Below are 5,474 nucleotides of genomic sequence, written 5' to 3'. Positions count from 1 at the left end.
GTAAGTGCCGTATAATTTCAACACAAATATATATTTTTACAGAACACTTTAAGGAAAAATTTTTTGCCAAACAGTTTACAATTAGATAATAACTGAAAGTTTGGCCAATAGGAGTTCACATGCATGGAATGAGTCGGTGTAGGAAGATAAAATTTTCTTCCCTAGAACATTAAATACTTACAAGGCAATGTTCAAAGTAAATTCACCTACCATGACATCACTATTTTTATCGTGTCTAGTGTACTTTTAAATATGCCCAGGGTTGTTAATCTAATCTTAATCAGAATTATCATTTTATTTTTCTTACATTTTCATACAATTTTGTATTAGTTGCACCTTAATATATAGAACAGTAGTATATATACAATAACTAACATATTTATGTTAGGATATTCGAATACTCAATTTATATTAATACGCACATCTTTACTATAGACATAAGCTATTTTTATAACACATTTGTACCAATTTTAATAATAAGATGAAATAAACCAGATGATGATACAATTGAAAAATAACTGAAACTAGAGAACGTGTGAACAACAAAGAACTGTAAAGAAATGAGATATTAAATTACAGAAAGAGAAAAATCTAGGTACCCAAATACCTACAAACATATATGTTACATTTCAGCAATGGCTGGTTGTAGCAAAAGATTTGCAAAGACACACAAACACGGACAACTACTTGGAACTTTATGTAAATACATACGGCAGAACTCTCAATAACTGCTCATAACAGATTTGAAAATTTTCCGAAATTTTGTTTGACTTTTACAAGCGCTATATTACTGCTTACCGAGCTAAAATTTCACTTAGGAGAACGTATATGCAATGAAATCAATCAATAAATCACATAGGTAGCGCATGTGGCTAGCAGTACGACATGGCGTTTGAGTGACGGGTGTTTGTGTGTGTGGGGGAATTTCGTAAAACTATGTTTCACATTTTTGACATCCCTTGCATATTTGCCTGGACTCAAAAGAGACCATATATTGATTTTAATTAAAACAGTTGAAAATCATCAAAATGTTACCGGAAAGAGACAAAGGAATTGAGGTGAATAAAATTGAAGGCTCAAATTTCTCTGCCACAGAAAAGTTCTTCATTTGATTCACAGTCGGCAATGAAAATTTTGCTGCGAATACTTAAGCTTGATCAAAAAGGAAATAATATACGTATAGCTGAAACCTTAGAGTTTATCTACGAACCTTTGGCATTTGGCACGAGTATAATGTTATATAACACTGTAGATACATTTGTGCTTTTCTAATTTAAGTCGATGTTTCTATATAATATATTTTATATAACTACCGATAATTTCTTTTATTACCGTTGGTTAAGCTCCCATTATTTCTACATGCGAAGGTAAAGAAATTCTTAATTTGAGATATTCTAACAAAAATCTCAGCGTTCTTTTCAACTTTAATGCAGCACGTGCTTAGTAAGTGTCGCAAAATATTATTTTCGAAGCTTTTCATAAGCTTCTTTGCTTCACTAAAGCATATCTATTGGACAAGTGTCATCAATGTGCACCCAACACGCCATATAGGCCACAAAAACCGTTTTATCGAACAGCTAAGCAACAGAACCTGCATTTATTTGACAGTTGTGCTACAATATGAGAGAGGTTTACAGATTTTTATTTATTTTAGGTTTCAATTAAGCATTTTTAAAATAAGAACTTTTTCGGATTATTTCAATCTAAACTGATCCACAAGGTTGAACTTTAGTTAAATCTATGAAATTGTTCTCAAAATTCTATAAATTCTTGACTATAATGAAACAGAAGCAAAAATCTTTGGAAAAAATTTTTTGTAGAAAATATTATATCTAGCTGTAGTATACTCGTATAACATATTTTTCTACAGGGTTCATTTATAAGGTTGCATACTAAAACTATCGTGTCGGTACATATGTATGCTTGCAAATATTTATACTACACAACGAAAACATGAATATTTCGTAAACAAACATGATGTGTGGTATGTATGTGGGTGCATATTCGGTATATATGTTATTTATGTGTCTTCCGTTCGGTCTGTTGCGTATTTGTCATACTTTTATGCAGTTTACGTAGCGTAGGAGTATGTGAAGGCAAGCTTTTGGAAAAATATCAATACTGTTTCTAAATAGATATATGTGTTTATATATATAGACATGTGCAAGGAAAAAACTCAAATAGGTTGAATTCTAGCAATTGTTAAATTTAGATGTGTGTGTTGTATATGAAGATGGAATTTTTGTACGTGTAAACTGCTCACAGCTCAAATAAACTTATGTGATTTACTAAGTCTGAAGTATTTAGTTTGCTTTTGTAAACAAATATTTAGTTCATGTTAATAAATATTTTTTGAAATTGAATTTCTACTTCATAAGTAGAAACAATACTTTTTTTTTAAAAACATATTGGAGTTTCCCCAAACTAGAAAAAATTATTAATATTTTCTCCCTTATATAAGAAATTCTATAAAATTAAAAAACTAAGTTTTGCTGCTTACAGAACTGTGAAACTTAAGTAAAAATACACTGGACTTGTGAAAACACACAAATATGCGAATGACGTTTATGAAAAGTAGAAGATTAATATTTTAGTGAAGTACTATGCTAAGGTAATAGAGAATTAACTTTGCTGTTAGCTCAAAAAAATACTAACTTTAGGTGTTCCTAAAATTTAATGGGCTCAGTGAGTTTTCTCTCGGACACAGTCACATCATTACTCGCGAACACGAAAAACTTAAAACTATAGAAGTTTTGCTGGACTTGACTAAATGTAGAAAAAGGTTTTGCACTTGGCTAAATGTAAACAAAAGGTTCATTGACCTCTTAAATGTAAACAAACGGGGTCATTGACCTTGGCAAAATGTAAACAATAAGGTCATTGACCTCATAATGTAAAGAAAGGGGTCATTGACCCCGTAAAATGTAAACAAAAGGGTCACTGACCCTAAACGTAAACAACGATTGTTGACTTCGCTAAATGTAAACAAATGGTTGTGGACTTCGTTAAATCGATTCATTGACCTTGGCAAAATGTAAGAAATAAGGTCATTGACCTCATAATGTAAACAAAAGGGTCACTGACCCTAAATGTAAACAATGGTTATGGACTTCGCTAGATTGAATATAGGTTGTGGACTTGGCTAAATGTAAACAAAGGGTTCATTGACCTCATGAAATATAAAAAAGAGGTCATTGACCTTGGAAAAACGTAAACAATAAGGTCATTGACCTCATAGTGTAAACAAAGGGGTCATTGACCTCATAAAATGTAAACAAAGGGGCATGTACCCCATAAAATGTAAACAAAAGATTAGAGAATTGGTTAAATGTAAACAAAAAGATACCCCGTGAAGGGTATTAGTGCTTCGGTGCAGCTGAAATTAACATTTTTCTAGTTTAATATAAAGTTTTGCTATATCTGAATGTATTTTCTCTACTTTGATCTTTGCAAGTTGCAAGAGTTAAAAATGTTCGGTTACACCCGAACTTAGCTCTTTTTAACTTGTTTTTGTTGGTTTTTTTTTATTTAGAGCCTTTAACTGTTCAAGCTGATAATGCTATCAGTAGTTAGTAAAACCGGTGGCTAAATAGATTTTCAAATTTATTTTATTTATTTTACATTTATCTCGTTATATTCGATGGCCTTTTGTTCTGCCAATACAGTATTTAACCACCATATTATGAAGTTGCAAATTAAATACGCAATTATAAACCATATATTTTAATTAATGCATTTTGGCATAAATTGGCCATGAGCGGTTCATTGGGAAATATATTTACCATTCGGTGAATAGCGGTTATTGATAAAATGCTGATGCAGCCACAAATATAGTAAGTGAAATTTGTCGTATCAAATTGCTTAAAAATAAATATTATATGACTATTAAGTGGTGGGAAAATATTATATTATATTAAATATTCCTGTCACTTGCACTGGCTAACTTTCAAATTGATTATATAGGGGTTATATACTGTATAAAGGGCTTCCAAAATGCATATCAGAATAATTTTATAATTATAGCATTCATTTGCTCAGCGCACAGCATTCTTTAAGCTCGCCACTATTTAAGTTGAGGTAAGATGGCAGACAAAGCAATCCCACCGACAGCAAATACCTTGATGAGACGCAATTTATAATTTTCGTTTAAATGTTTGTCAAAAGTCTCCTGAAACCTAAAATTGGTATATTCTCTAATCATTTTTTGTTGCTAGTTATTTTTCGCAAAGTTATTTTTCATGTTTCGGTTTAATTTTAAATCTTTTTCACACACACATATGTATTCTACCTTTATTAATTTTTAAATATTTTAACTTCAGCTTCACTTAAGTAAATTTTCCTTTTTTTTACCAAACTGTTTTTCTTCACTTTAGTTTTGTATTCTTGAGGTAAATTTAATTAAAACACAATATTATTTAGATATTTATTGTTTATCAGATTATCACTTTACTTACAGTTTCGTATTTCATTATTTTATTTCGTACCCAACACCTCTTTTCAATAATTCTTTTCTCATAATAACAATTTTCTCTTACACTACAAAGAATGCACTAATTTTTACTCGGCCCCACATTTTGTTTCCGTGCTATTGACATGAATAACGATAGCCTTCGCTGTTTATTAAATCATGCATGCTAAAAGTGTGTTCTGTTGATTTTTGCCTGCTGAGGTGAGCAAGTGAGAACATTGAGACGTGTAAATTTGAACTCGTGCTCCTGCCAGAGAATGAAGTGACCACAATAAAAATAATATATTGTGTTAAAAATATACAATTAGTATAAACTGCAAATAGTTTCTTTGAATAAGAGTAACTCATACGTACATATGTATGTACTTGTATGTACATATGTTTATATGTCCTGTTAATTTCGCACCAAAAAGAATAGAAATTGATGATTGCATGATTTTAGGTAAAACCTGCTATCATCAGATTCTACAAATACTATTCAACGGCATATCCAAGAGGCGCACACGCAACTACTGTAACAAGTGGATATAACAGTGAAAAAATCCACCGATTTCAAGGGCTTTGATGTCAGTTGAAAGATAAAATGATCAGGATGGAAGCACTCACTTTCAAAACACATGCAGGCGTGGAAGTTTTTCGATTAATACATAATGCAAAAAACGCGAATTATAACTAAATATAATATAAAGTACTTGTATGACTGCTATACAACAGTGAACATATATAGAGCGTATTACAAGAGCAAAGTAATACGAAAGTCTTTTCATCTGGCTTTAAAAAAGTAAAATTACGAACTATTTCCACAAATTTGAAAAATCTCGTTGTCTTTCAAAATATTTGCTTTATTAGTGGTTTGTTAATATTAATTAATAGATTAGCATATTGCTGCAAGCATTTTCTTTGGTTACCGGCTGAGTGCACAAAATCGTTATTATTTTAACGAAGTAATACCTGTAAATGTGTCAGTTGCATATACTTCCGGTTATCCTGCATCTGTCGATAAAAC

The sequence above is a fragment of the Bactrocera oleae genome, chromosome 5, assembly GCF_042242935.1.
Source record: "Bactrocera oleae isolate idBacOlea1 chromosome 5, idBacOlea1, whole genome shotgun sequence".
NCBI classification, from domain to species: Eukaryota; Metazoa; Arthropoda; class Insecta; order Diptera; family Tephritidae; genus Bactrocera; species Bactrocera oleae.
Note: the sequence above shows the minus strand (reverse complement) of the source record.